The sequence below is a fragment of the Athene noctua genome, chromosome 10, assembly GCF_965140245.1.
Source record: "Athene noctua chromosome 10, bAthNoc1.hap1.1, whole genome shotgun sequence".
NCBI classification, from domain to species: Eukaryota; Metazoa; Chordata; class Aves; order Strigiformes; family Strigidae; genus Athene; species Athene noctua.
In genome coordinates this window covers 23,656,699-23,671,206 of record NC_134046.1, presented here as the reverse complement: position 1 = coordinate 23,671,206, position 14,508 = coordinate 23,656,699, and the positions used below count along the sequence as shown (strand labels likewise).

The window sequence follows — 14,508 nt, the reverse complement described above, 5'->3', positions numbered from 1 at the left end:
AGTCCACCCACAACTGACCTTTCTACTCAATCTGTGCCTAACCTACTACAGGGACCTAAAAGTAAGGCCTGACTGTCCATTAGATAGCATGAATCTAGCCCTGACCAGTGGGTGGGTAGTGGTTTGCCATTGCCACCTAGAAGAGAAACTGCTCGCCAAGGCCAAGTGGAGACTGTCCCTTATAAGTGTCCTTATCTACCCCTGATATTTGGGCTCCTGTGTCAGTGAGGAATGTTGTAAAGCAGCACTCGCTAATTGCTGCCATCAGCTCAGAACTGGGAGCCTGAGCAGCCCTGAGGATCAATCCCTGATCCCAGCTGCTGGCTTATTGTCCTCTGTCGGACATACCTGCTTTCTGGGAAAAGTGCCTGTCTTCAGTTCATATGTCCTGCAGTCCAGGTTCTGTGATGGTGGCTCAGTCTCTTGCCCATCCTTGAATGTATTCAAAGTGACACCGTACCACGTTTCACAGCCACAGTGGCGCAAGACTGGGCACGAGGCGAAGGTACTAAGCGGGTGTTGCGCACACCGTCTTATCCTCGGGCTAATGGCATTGTTGAGTGAATTAATGGTTGGGTTAAGAGGCGTGCCAATGGCTCAAGACACAGCTGGGACATACAGTTATCACAAGTGGGTTTTATTGTTCATAACTGCTGGGGGAATTATGGGAACCCGAAGATAGAAGGGTTTTGTGCCGTGGGGGTTATCACAAGGGCCGGTTCCCATCGAAAATCTAGGTCAGCAACCTGTCATGGTAAGGTTACCTTCAGTTGGCATCGTGCCTGTGACCTTAGTAAACCTAGAGGGTGACATGCCTGGGAGGCCCTAGGTAAAGGTGGAAGAACTCACCAGATTAGTGCCCGTTGGATAATTCCTGGCTTTTAACTTGATGCCCGGGTTTTGATCCGAGACATGGTTCTGATTTCTTTCAGGATCTTGGAAAAGCAGATGGCTTCGGCCCCCCTATTGGCAATGGCGACGGTTACCGCTACGAACAATCAGGACTTGGATGAAGGTGTGGCAGTGAATGAATTTTCGTGAACTTGGCATCTTTTAGAAGAATGTGATTGGACTTCATGCTGTTGAGGGAGGAAGGTGTTTGCGTCCCGAATGTGTTCATGCTACTTCAGGAATCTTCTTTCTTCACAAATGAAGTGGCAAGAGACTCAAAGGCAATTGTTGTGGCATTAACTGGTTGGTTGGATATGTTTGAATTTTCCCTGTCAGAAGAGTTAATTCACTTCCTTCAACTCTGGTTGTGGTTATGTTTACTATGGTTTGTATTCTAATAGGTTGCATGAGTGTATAAGTAGTGAAGTCTGTGTTAATAGTAGAGTATGTCTTTTGAGATTAGTGTGGTTATCTGGGAATGATGATCTGCCAGGGAGCATTGAAACTCGGTGGGACTGCACTCCCTTTTAATCTTGGGAGGCAAGAGGCAACTGTGCCACCCAGCACTGCAAGGAAACCAGGCGAACCATGGCCGTAGTCACGGGGTGGATTGTGCGGCAGGTGCGCTCGCTCGATGGAAATGGGGCTTCCTGGCTGCTGAAACAGAGCGGCCGTGGATTTCTTCCTTTTCGTGCCCTTGCTCTCAGGGCCTTAGAGTAAGTGGGGCCCTCAGTAAGGGCTGATACTGACCCCAGGTTGGATTTGGCTCAGGTGTAAACGGAGTCCCTTGGGGGAGCCTTTTTGAGCCAGTCCACTCTGGAGCAGCGTGCTGCAGTCAAGGAGTCTCCCCTTGGGTCAGGACGCAACCCAAGGCAACTCCTCCTTGAGGTTGCCCCCCGGGTGAGGACACGGCCCAAAGAAAGTCCTCAAGGTTCAGAGCCTCACGCTTTTGAAGTGAGTGAGTGATGCAGCGTTTTGGGTTGTCATTAAATCCTAGGAGTTGGTGTAGTAACAGCATTTGGTCTCACAGCCATATGGATCTACCATTTATGAATAATTGCTGAACTGCCAGCTGATTTTATTAAGATAAATTTTATTTTCATTATTGTCTGTTCATATTACAAACTTCAGCAGAAGAGCAGACCTTGGGTTTGTTGGTGCTCCAGTGACCTCCCTGTGGAGAGAGAAGACGGCTGAGGCACTCGGCTGCAGGTGAGACACGGGGACTCTGGGACACAGGACGGCCCACGAGCAGCCATCCGAGGAAGCGGGGTGGGGGCGGAAATCATCAACTCAGGCTTTTATCTTCCTAAACCGCCAGTTGAAGAAACAGCAGAGCAGCGCCACTAGTGGCACAGAAATCACCGCGGATACTGTGGCAATCAGGCAGTGCCAGCGCACATCTGGGCGCCAGGAAACGCTCGTGCCGCTCCGGGAACTATAATCACTTGGGGATGCTTCCCGGACCGCATCTGGAGGAGCAGTTCAGGACGTTAGTCCATCCTGTGCACCACGGGTAAGCTCACAGCACATTTCATACCCCCAGGAAGTTCTGTCTCCCCCAGTGCTGGTGCCTGGGGCAGCCTCCCGCCCTTTGGGACAGGTTGTCCCTCCAAACAAAACTCCAGCGGCCAGGAGGAGAGCACGGGGAGGGGGAGCACAGCTGCTTGGCCAGTCGCTGCTTCGAGGGACACGGACAAAAACCATCCCTGCAGCAGGCACAGCCGTCCACCCCCAACTCTCCCTGCCGCTGGGCCAGCTCCCACCCCCTGAGGGGACAGGGTCAGGCCTTCTCAAGAGACACTCGAGCCTTGCTATCCCCATCGGCATTTGCCCCAGCACGGGCTCCACCCGCAGCTGCTGCCAGGTTTCGGGACGCGTGTCCCACTTAGGGATCCCAGCAGAAATGCTGCAGTACCTGAGTCCCTTTGATACAATTCATACACTGCTGTGTTTTTTTCTGGGCTTTGAGAGCACTGCCAAAAAGGAGAGACAGCAGGTAAATCCTGTGCGTGGCTGAGGCACAGAGGATGCAGGGGGACGGGGAGGTGCCCTCGAAGCCCCTGCCCAATCGGGCAGTCAGGGCATCGCTCTGGACCTCGGCTCGTGGGAGGGCTCCCGCTCTGAGCCGCTCCGGCTGACACACAGCCGTCCCGATGGGCGATGTCGGCTGACCGCGGGGCAGCAATTACCTGGCGTGCCAGGGGCTCGCATCGCCTCTTTTTCTGCAGCAGAGGCTGGCAGGGAGCCACTGCTTCCTTATGGGAACACCATCTCCTGCGCAGCCTCCTCATCCGTCCCTTGAGGAAGCAAGCGGGACAGTCGGGTCAGACGGAGCTGCTCCCCATCGGGGAGATGGTGCCTTCAGGAGGCCACACTGCTCAGAGACCTCGATCAGGTTGAGACAAATCTGCCTGCTGACAAACCGGCGCTGAGCCGTCACGGTACAACGGGGGACCAGCTGCCCTTGGGACTTGGCTTGAGCCACGACTGGCAGCAGAGGCTCTGCACCAGCTCTGGGGCTCGTCATCGCCTGAAACCTGGCACCGCTGCTGCGAGGCTCTTCTCGACCCCCTCCCACTGTCCCAGGCCACAGTGTCTCCAGAGATGCTGTCTCAAGGCTCCAGCTGTCTTGTGAGTAAGGCTAAGGCTGAGTGACAGAAATACACCCACCGTGTCCTCTCGCCAGTTCCTGCAGGATTTGCTTCAGCCTGTCTGAGGGCTCTGGGGACTTTTTTCCTCCTTTTGAAGGGTTCTTTGCTGTTGGAGGACCTTAACAGAAAGTACGGGGCTCAATTTCCCATGCACAAATTAGAGAACAGCAGCGCACAGCCCGTGAGGGCAGCAGAGACAGACTCCTGACCCCTGCGACGCCAGCCGGACTCTGGTTCCGGATGCAGCCGAGGGGCTGGGAAAGCCCTCCCTGCGGGCACATCTGCAACCAAACACCCAGAGAAGCTCCCGTCATCTCCTCTGATCTCCATGGCCAGAACCCAATGGCCGAAGCGGCGAGGGGACCATGCAAGGAGAGGGCGCCCACGGGCAGGTCTCCCTCCGCACACCCGCAGAGGCGCCCGGCTGGGTGACCTCTGGGCTTTGAGCTGGCGGCTCTCACAGGGAGGAAAAAAAAGCCAGGACTTACCCACGCCATCTCCCGCAGGCTCGGTCCCGGGACCCGGCCAAGAAGCTGCATATTCTTCGCCTAAGTGCATGGCTGCAAAGCAGCGCACGACAGATCAGCTCCTGGGACACCACTCGAGGTATCTCCTCAGAGCGGAGCAGCACCGAGGGCAAGTCAAGGACGGGTTTACCCCATGGCACTGCCCTCTGCCTTCCCCTCAGGGGCACGGTGCAAAGAGTTACCGCCTGCCTGCGGCGGCACCACGCTGGGACGAACAAACCACGCGTGGAGCTGCCGGCAGAAAGGGCTCCCCTGGAGCTCACACCAGCTCTGAGCTCAACAAGCCCGCCGGCGCGGCAGCCAGCGCCGGGAGCAGCTCAGGGTCAGGGTGGCCAGCAAAGACAGCTTCGCAAGGGAAAGCGCCCCGGGGCACATCACTGAGCCCAACCCCTTCCCTCTCGGCCCTTCTGCCCGGCTGCGCGTCAGCCATAGACGGAGCAACTGCCACTTCACACAGAAACACAACGAAAACATTGATGTTCCCCCCTCCCATCGACTTACCTGTGGGACTGCTCTCAGGCTACGGGACGGGAACAGATGAAGATGCCGGGAAACCATCGACCTCAAGAGGAGGATCTTAAGGAGGATTGCTCGGAATAGGAGTCCCTGTGCAAAAAAACCAAGGTGCAACCTAAGTTCAACAACTTGTGAAATGGTGGAGAAATACAAACGCCACAGTTGAGAGAAGAGCTTCATCTGTCACTCGAACGTTAGTGGGTAACAGACAATCCAGCAGCAAACAGGAATGCTGCTGTCACTGCTTCCAGTGCCCTGTGACCGTGCGCTCCCACAGTCTCCAGCCCGAGACACCCCCCCAGTCCCAACACTGCCAGGTCTCTTCACACTTTTTCACCTTTACTATTTCGACCACCTTCTAATTTTGTATAACTTGGAAAGGCCCACGTACTGACATTTGCCCTGTTCCTTCTGAACAGACCCGAGAGACCAACCACGAGTTTCATCACCCTGACCTCCTGCTTCTCACTTCAAGCCTGCCAAGCTGCTGCCCCAGGTGCTGTCCAACTGTCACCACTGTTGGCTTCCAAAGGTAACCTGAGCTTCACAGGGCTACTACCCTTACAGCTCGTCACCCCTTGCTGCCGCAGCCAAGCAGTCTTAGCAAGGCAGCCGTGCAGAGTCACCTCCCCGTCATTCCTGATCTTTGACACTCGGAGCAACCGAGCACGCTACCGGGAAATAAACACGCGGTAGCCAGCGGCAACGTGCCGCTTGTTCGCTGCTCCTACCGGTTCGCGTCAGAACTCGGGCTTTCCACATCACCCCTGCGCCAAAGAACTTCACTTGACACGCTTATCCTAACAAGTGCTTTATATAGCTGAATTTCCTTCTTCTGTACATACTTTTCACCTCCCTTGACCTGCTTTTCAAATAATTAGCGCTACCGAGAACGGCCCCGTAATCCACCACCACCGTGCGCTGCAGTCAACCAGCTGGGCTGGCACTTCTTTTAAAATGCAAGACCTACCTTGGGCAAAAAGCGACAAAGCGGTTCCCTTCCCACACAAAAATCTCTCACGTCAACAACTCTCCAGTGCCTGACTGGACATACTGTGGAACCGTTCTCTTCTCTAAGCCAAAGCCAAAGCCGCTTCCCAGTGACAGGTGTAACGAGCAACGGCCACCAACGAACCAGTGTGCCTCTGGCCAAAGCGCAGGCCCAAAACAACACCGACGCTCAGGAAGCGTCTCCCTCTTTGGAAAGACACGTCTCGCCTGTGGAAGGCTTCCTTTTGGAAAAATGCTTCTGTATCCCTCCTCAGGGTTCTGACAGCTGACAGACAAACTGACTTCTCTCATTACAGCACCCTGCTCCTCCAGCAAATCCCGCCCGCCAGCAACCCTCACCACGGGCAGCGCAACCTGTACAGCACTAGGAACGGGTTCTTGGAAGTTACACACACCTCTCGCCACCTTTCTGCACGGGACTCTGAAAAAGAACATTTCGTCACTCATTCCTTAAATGCAGGATGTCTGCTAGCAAGAGTTATGTCGGGGCCAAAGCAAACTACAGCGCTAAGGCGGCATCTCTGGGTATTCATACGCCATCTTGTGACCCACGGTGGGAGCACAGGGGCTGCTAAAGTGCTCCTCAGATGTACCCAGCAGAGACTGGACAAAAGCTGCTCACCCTAACAGGGGCTGGAGCTTCTCTACTCGTCAGGAAAAGACTCAAAGGACACCTGAAAGGAATGATTAAAAACTATTTATTATTATAATTTAATTGACAGTTTTCTACCTGCACAAGCACAAAACCGGTGTTGAGGTTCACCTTTTAGCATTGAGGTATCACGATAAGGTTGCTCAACGTGAAAACTGTCCACCTTATTGAGACAGGTGTCAGGGCACTGTTTAATTGTTTGTTGCTCTCATCACTGAAAAGAAGGCTCCGTGCTTAACAAAATTGTTAAGGACTCACAGAAATGTCATTATTTCTAAAATTTGTCAGAACAAAACAGAAAGGCTTACTTACAAAGAAAAACTGACAAGAATACTGTGTGCATTCACACATTTTTAGGCATCTCTGTTCCAGTGATGTTGTGAAAATTCTGAGTCCCGGAACACAGATCCGTGTTTGAAGTTTGTCTTTAAGCACAGCATTTCCCTCCCTGATCTTGTATTACTCCTGAGATCTCCGATATTGCAGGCAGACTACAAGCTGGAGGACTATCTCTCTTCCTCTGAAAGACATTGATGTGCCTTATATAGCCCCTGGGCAGCCCCAAAACATTGAAAATATCACCAGGAAACGAATTGTGATCGATTAACAACACTACACTGCCATACCACCTTCCAAATCAGATTGCTTCTGAAGTAGAACAGGATAAAACCCAAACGCAGAGGCAGAGAGAAAAGTACAGAGAAACTTTGCCAAAAATACACAATTCACAACAAGACATCAACGGTGAGCTAGAGGTTTCTCTCACCTGATTGTAAGGGCCAGCAACCTGACAACAGGAATCACTTCCAAGGGTGGCTGGCTGAAGACGCTCTTCTTCCCAGCAAGGAACCGTGCAAACTTGTTACTTCAAGAGCTCATTGGGATTGCAGGGAAAGATGAAGGAAGAGAAAGTGCTTCAGTGGTTGCTCCCCGGTTAAACACAATTATCGTCTCTCAGAGAATGCTAAGGAATTTCAAAGGAATTGAAATCTCCAGTTGTGTCGCTCAGTCAACCATCTACTTAAACAAACTACAAAAATATGATGAAAAGAAAACCTGCCAGTTCCAGGGAGAAAAGCCACTCTTGCGATGCTGAGAGGCCAAGAGCTCTGGACAAAAACTGCATGTACGTATAGTGTATTTACCTGGAACTGTTACTCCGCACCCCCTCAGGAGAGCTTGCTAAGGACACTGCAGTTGACCGTGCTGTTTAACCCTTTCTGGCTGCAGTGGGTGTCTGTTATCTATCCTGTGTCACACTACTTGGCACCTCACAATAGTATGGATGGCCACTGTTTGGACAGATGCAGGCATTAGCACTAGTCAAAACTCTTTTGAGAAATTTCCAGTCTAAGCAGCTGAGGAGAAACAACATGGAAGTGGCCAGAAGGGCAACGGTTATTGTCCAAAGGGGATCCAAAGCCCGTAAGTCTGGTAATGGTGCTATTGAGAACAAGGGCTAGGGGCTGTCCTGGAAACCCGAGCCACTGCTGGCACCGAGACTGCAAACCAACTCCTGAGTGACCACAGGCTGGCAGACACACATGCCAGCCTGGCAACACAAGGCTGTCACAAACAATCACAGTGATTTTAGTATCATGTTATAAAAATGCGACCTAACAAAGTTCAATGGCAAGGTTCACTCTATTATTTACTACATGGAAGAAACACACAAAGGCAACTCAAGTTAGAATTGAGCTAGCATGAATTACGGGGAGATTGGAGATGGAAAGGGGTGAGATGCCCCTGTGAGTCAGGAGGTTCAGCATGGACCCCTCTGCTTTCCAAACTCCTGAAGGAGCTTAGGCGTGGCCTAGATCCAATCTTAGTCTCAGACTTGGACAATGTTTTATGTCTAATGGAATTAGCTACATAGATTTCCTTAGTATTAATTCAGCATGCCATCAGTCACTTACCAAGGATCTGTTGTGAATAAGGGGTTTCTCTGCCTTGCGTAAGGAGGGATCTCTTAGTATCAGGTACAGGATCTCAAACCTTGAGAGGCGTCCCTGTTCAAGGGGAGTGTCACCTGGTGAGCAGTCCAGTTGCACTTCAGGGAGAACTCAAACTGGGTTCATCCAATGATCTATCATTGGCAAAAGGTTTCCTCGAGGAGGAACCTTGAGAGGTGTCCCAGCTTAAGATTACCGCTACGCTGCTTGGCAGGGAGAGCTCAAAGGCAGCTCCCTTGGGTTGTCATATTTATGGGTGGAAGTGGTTGGCTGACAGTCAAGTCACATACAACGGTAAAAGCAGGCAGGAGACTCCTTGTACCCACAACTTGCTTTGTTCCTTGAGAAATGGGTCTTGGAAAAACCACTCACTATTCATGTGTCAATGGCATGGTCCCTGTTCCAAGCTCACATGCACCACTGCTCACTGGGTCTCTGCTCCTTTGGGGGTTTTCTAGAGAAGTTCTTGGCCTGGCTACAGCTCAGGCCTTTACCTCCTCTGGGGCCTGGACCAAACCACTGCTGGTTTGGTTAAGGGGTCGAGTGCACCCCTCACCAAGGTCACCCAGGCCAGGCGAGCCCTTCCTGAGAAGGAGAGGCCACGCCACGGGCCTCTGGGCAGCACTAGCACGAAAAAGCACCCCCGAAGCGGGGAACTAAAGCGCTGTAGGCCCGTCCCGCTCGGCTCCACTGAAGGCGCCCGCAGCCAGGCAGCTGCCGAGGACACCATTTCGCGGCTGCGCCTGTAGGCGCCTTGAAATAAATGGCGGAGGGGGCGGACACCATTTTCCCCCTATCCAGTGAGGAGAGAGAGTCCCGCGGGGAGGCGGTGCCGCACGGCCCCACACCCAATGGACGCGAGAAGCGGCGGATGACGGACGGGTGGCGCCCTCCGCGCGACGGCTCCAGTGGGCGGGCTTTGGCGCCCGCCGGCCAATGGGGTGGGCGGCGCGGGTCGCGTCGCGTCCTGTTGCGTCGCGCTTTCCCGTGGTGCCGCGCGGTGAACGGCGGCAGGAGTGGTCGCGACTCCATCCGGGTATCGGCGCGCTGCGGGTCACCCTGCGGCAGGTAACGGGGCGGCGGCAGCGGGCCGGGTTCCCGGGGGCGCTGCCATCTCCTGCGTGCCGGGCGGCAAGGTGGGGGGTAGCCTGCGGGAAACAGCTGGTGCGGCTTGGGCGCCAGGGGCCGGGGCGGGGCGGTGGGTGGGACGGACGGACGGACGGACGGACAGGCCCGTCTTGTCTCCTCTCCTTGCTGCGGGCGGGCGCGCGCGGGGGCCTTGGCCCGGCCCCTGCGCTCAGCGTCACCGCCGCCCCGCGGGGTGGGGGCTGGCCCCGGCGGGATAGCGGCCCGGGCCGCAGGCGGAGGCATTGTCTACAGTCCTCTGTCCCGGCGAGAGGCGGGAGCCCGGCCGCCGCTGCCGGGCGGGGCTTCCCCACCGGTTCCGGTGCCGTTGGGATCTCTGTTTATTGTCGTAATTTTCGTTACTGAGGCCTTTTTTTTCCCCTTCCCCCCCGCCCCCCACCTTCTCGACTAACTTGAAGGCCCGGAAGTTCCGCCCCCGGGCGCTCCTGAGTGGTGGGTTGGCCCCGTCGCCCGCTGGGGATAGGCTGCGGATGCCGTCAGCGGCTGGGTACGTCACTTCCGCTACTGAGTGTGTGGGCAGGGGAGACCTTGGCCGCAGGGGGGAGGCCACCCCCACCCACCCACCCACCCCCGGCCGTTACCGGGGCTGCAGGGGGGCCCCGGGGGGAGGGGGCCTGTGCGCGGGGGTCACTTATCCTGCCCCATCTCGGGCACCGAGGAGCACTGACCTGCGGCGGGGAGCGGTGGCCGAAGGAACTTGTGGCGGGGTGGACTGGTAGATGCGGTGGGCAGGACTGCAGGCGGCTGGGGGAAGCGGGGAGGGCGTTAGAGACGGGGTGGGCCGGCAGAACACGGTACCGCGTAGGAGGAGTGAATCTCAGGAACGACGAGGCAGAAGTTGAAGAAAATACTTCATGAAACGTCCTTCCTTTGGCAGCTAAACATGTTGTCGGTAAACAGCAGAGTAAGGGGTGGGGTTGTACAAAACTAAGCTTGGAACACTTGTCAGTATACGCTGTACTAATTGAAACTAAGCACTTGTGTTAAGTTTCAGTCCTGTTGTTAGCACAGTGTAGAATCTGTCCTAGGTAAGCGGCAACATGCTTATGGAGACTTTCTTATGGCACAGCATAGTCAGTTTTAGAGAAGGACACTATGCAATCAAATTATGTTTTTATGACTTACTTGTTGTAGGAGTGGAAACTCAAGGTTATGATAATCCTCATTGATAGATTGGCCTTTTCAGTGTTCTTTATGCTCTCTAATTGTACTACTTTGTGCAGACGGTTTTCTAACTGTAATAAGAGTCTTAACTGACATGGAAAAATTGCTTCCATTAACAACATACCTAGAAATCCTACAGGATGATGCTTAATCATAAAAATGTGTCAAATTTAATCCATGACAGAATTTTTGGGGAATTAAGCTGTCCTTTCAAAAGCAATATTATTTCTTTAACTTATTTAGGGAATGGGACATCCTCTTCCTGGGCTTTCCAAGCAGGTATCAGCATCCCCAGCTGCCAGGGGAGTTCACTAGGCTAGTTACCAGCATGGCTCCTGTTGTCACATTTGACATGTTCCGTTCACAGCAACAGTCGGGCATTAAATAGCCTGAAGTTACCCAAGGCGTTATTTACGGCATGACTTCAAACTTGCTGTGGTCTTTCCAGCGTAGTCAGCCTGAGATTTATTAGAATTTTTTTGCCCTGTCCCAGCTGGCTTTGTGAAGAGGGACTCGCTAAGTAGCTGTATGGTGATATCAGTAATGTTAAGTTGTTGACGGTGATTTTTTTTCACTGAGCTTCCCAACAAGTGATACTTTGTAGGTCTTAAGTGCAACCTACATTCCTACAGGTCATGCCAGGAAGTTGTTTTGCATGCTAAGACTGGAGACTTGGCAAAAGGAAGCTCAGATAAAACATCAAATCACTTTGTTTTTCTACTCCTACTAACAAGCTGTATACTTATGTCACTTTCCTTTTGAAAATGCTTTCTGTGTTTTCCTCTGTTGTCGGTCAGGGAAAACAGCGGTTCATTCACAAAATGGTGAAAGGCTCCTAGGATGTAAAAAGGGCAATAGATGTTTAGTTCTGATGCCAATTTGTAACGTAGCACATCATTCTTGAAAACATTCTTGTGCACTAACTGCATGCACAACTCGTGCACAACTGAGACACAACTCAGTTGAATGAATAGTACACATTGGTCTATTCCTAAGTAAGATTACATTCTTGTTTGAGGTGGGAACAAATAACCAAAACGATGGTTTCCTTTGAGAGGTGCACTGAGGCCTTCGTACTGTTTGAAGCTGCAGCTAAGCCCAAGTGTGCTCCCATACCTGTTTCGTCTGCCAGTGCACTGACAGACGTGTATTCCAAAAGGATTTGTGAACACCTGGTAACATTTTAGTGTAGTCATTTTCCTTGCTACAACATATTCTCTACTTTCACGGAGGTTTTTGCCAGCACTGTGCAGTGCTGTCATGCACGCACCACTTACGTGCAGGCGGTTTAATCCTAATGTTGTACAGGAGGATGCTAGGATTTGCATTACTGTGGTTCTATGCTCATGTTAGAAATTATTAATTATGATCACATAACTTCACCTTTCCAGAGGAGATGTGCTTCGTTCAGCGCATGAGTGGGCAATAGTAACTTCTAACTCCTTTCAAGCCGTGGTTTCTGGATATTTATATTCCAGCTGTAACTGCACGGTTAGAAAAACAAGTCCAAATCAAACCTACTAATTGGAAATGTGGCACAACAGTACAATTTTCTGTTATAATTATGTAAAACCAGAACACTTTCTGTTAAAGCAGTTAAGTGTAAATGGGACAGAGATTTTGTAAAAAAATATTGGATTTCCGATTGAGACACTAGATTGATACCACCGATTGTCACCAATAACATATTCACCTTATGGTGTGTGAAAAATGCCAGGGCCACACGCACGTAGTGCTCACACATCCCTGTCAAGGCACGTGGCCTTTGGTACTGCTCGTGCTTGGAGTTAAAGCCCATCTCTAAATCTGTGTAGCGTTGTGCACTGAGCCTGCTCGTACTCCTTTTCTCCTCTTTGTAAGATTTGCCAGTTCAAACAAGTGTTCTGGTGTGGTTTACACTTACTCTAGTGTACTGCTGCTAAATGGACTAGCATGGCCAAAGAGAGGTGTTAAATTTTAAATGTTTGGGCATAAGCAGGAGATTCTTAAGAGGGTGCCTGGACTTCAGCTGGCAAGCGTTACGTTCTGATGAAAGGGGTTTTGCTCTCTTGGTCAGTGCCTATTTCCAGTGCAGGTGAACTCGCTTGGCACAAAGTTCAAAAAAACCCCAACAAACCAAGTCAAAACCCTCTAATCTGTTTAGTCCTAATCTTCACCCAGGTTTCTGATTTACAGCGTTGACTTGTCTGTTACAGTTAATTTTATGCACTGAATTTTCTAAAGCGGGATTTAAGCTCTAGAGTAAAGAAGTGTTTTCCGTTAACAAGCTGTTTACAAATTTACAACTGCCAAATGATGCGCTGCAGCATTGTATACCTCAGGTAGAGCTATCCCTTTATCTCCCCACTGCGTATCATAGGTGTCAGTAAAGCACAGTTTGTGGAGGAGATATTCCCCCTACAAACCCACTTTCAACTTCAGGTGGTTTCTTCTGTGCTGCAAAGTGGACAAAATAACTGGGAGAATAAAGCATTTGTCTTGTAGGAGCACACTGAGAGGAAATGGGGCTTTTGTTATTTCCACAAAGACGTGTTTTGTTCCTTCAGCAGAGTAACGAATAAAAATCATACCTGTCACCTGAGCTGTTTTGTTCTCTTTTGCAGGTTGGAGAATAGCTTCAGAGGGCTTATGCCATTCCACTGTGGGCTATAAGCAAGAACATGTACATTCCTGAGAGTTTTTCTTCCCTGTGCATTTTAGGGCCATTTGAGAGCTTTAAGCTGTCAGGGGGCTCAAGAAAAGCACACAAAGCGTACTTGAGCACGCTAGAGCTCACTGAGATTCTCCTGCTGCCACTTCTCTTGGACACAAGTTAGGAGCGAGGCTCTAGCAACTTAAGTGCTTTCTTAATACAAAGGAAGGCACGATCCAAAACGGTGAATACGGAAGAGGAAAAGATTTGAAATCACTGACCCTCTTGTGGAAAGAGGTGATGAGGCGTGCATGTAGTAGCACGTGATGACAGTGCAGGGGCAGTTGGGTGAAGCGAGGGGAAGCGATATGAAGGACAGCGAAGTTGGCATCAGTCATGCCGCTCCCTTTCCCCCGCTCCAGTCCCCGCTGGTCAAACAAAAAACCCCCGGAACGAGCCAGCTCGAGTCCGTAAATCTGCATGTAGTCATGTGGGCGGCTGGGTGTGCAGGTGCTCCAGGCAGGGCTGGAGACGGAGGCGGGAACTCGCTCACTGAAAGAGTCCGTGGGAGTCGGGAAGCATGGCCCCAGCGCAGGGGGTGCTGCTGAAATCGTGGGGTACCACTGTGAGGAGCTGGGGTTAGTGCCGGTACTGTGAGCCTGGGAGCCCCATCGTGCAGTGAAGGCTGGGGGCAGGCTGAAGCCTCGGCCCTGGGCTGGGGTAGGCAGCTGCAGGGCAGCCGTTTGGTGGTGAACGCCTTCATCTTGGCTGCTGCTCTGGGAAAGCTGGGCAGTTCCACAACTGCAGTGTTATTTTCTTGGGGATTTTAAAATGCAAACACATAGCGACTGGAAAAATAGCTCTCTGAATCAGGCTTTCAACAAGGAAAGCAAGTTAACCACGTATTTCTTAAAAGCTCAAAGTCTTATCATAGGCTAACTGTTTACTGCCGAAGGAGAGAAGTTGGAGGTAGGTAACCCTGAACCTCCTGTGCTGTGCTGAGGCATGCTGTCATCAGCAGGGTGACTTCAGTAGCAGGGATGTATGCGATAGTAGATTCACCTGAAGACGAGAACATGCCCAATTGGTAGTGGCTGTGCCAGGAGCATAATTTCTCAAGCATGCCATACATCAAGCTTGTGTGTGTGCCAGAAAACCATGCACGGTATGCAGCAGGCCTCCAAGGAGGCCCGGCAGATCCTGTGCCATAAAAGGACATTGCCATTTAGGTGGCGCTGTTTTTGGAACCGATTAGAAATAACCCACAAGTTAGAAACTCCCAAAACTGCAGGATTGCTATAAAACAGAACACTAATTGGCTAAACTTTGCATGAATACACAGTAAAAACAAAAAAAGCAGAAG

At 51.8% G+C, this 14,508-nt stretch overlaps 2 long non-coding RNA genes across 6 annotated transcripts; one reads left to right on the top strand and one right to left on the bottom strand.

Annotated features, from left to right (window-relative positions):
• Positions 1 to 1,962: 1,962 nt before the first annotated feature.
• On the bottom strand, positions 1,963 to 8,922 carry LOC141964194 (uncharacterized). 5 transcript variants are annotated; one of them, XR_012634275.1, is made up of 8 exons: positions 8,168 to 8,922; positions 7,018 to 7,215; positions 4,574 to 4,678; positions 4,034 to 4,105; positions 3,755 to 3,826; positions 3,565 to 3,663; positions 3,084 to 3,191; positions 1,963 to 2,065 (listed from the first exon to the last, which is right to left on the bottom strand). It is a non-coding gene; the product is annotated as an uncharacterized LOC141964194 (long non-coding RNA). The 5 variants fall into 5 exon arrangements; XR_012634276.1 differs by having other exon boundaries at positions 1,984 to 2,867; XR_012634277.1 differs by having other exon boundaries at positions 1,984 to 2,363.
• Positions 8,923 to 9,193: 271 nt separating this feature from the next.
• Positions 9,194 to 14,050, top strand: LOC141964195 (uncharacterized). Its single transcript, XR_012634280.1, has 3 exons — positions 9,194 to 9,271; positions 9,748 to 9,836; positions 13,117 to 14,050. It is a non-coding gene; the product is annotated as an uncharacterized LOC141964195 (long non-coding RNA).
• Positions 14,051 to 14,508: the final 458 nt, after the last annotated feature.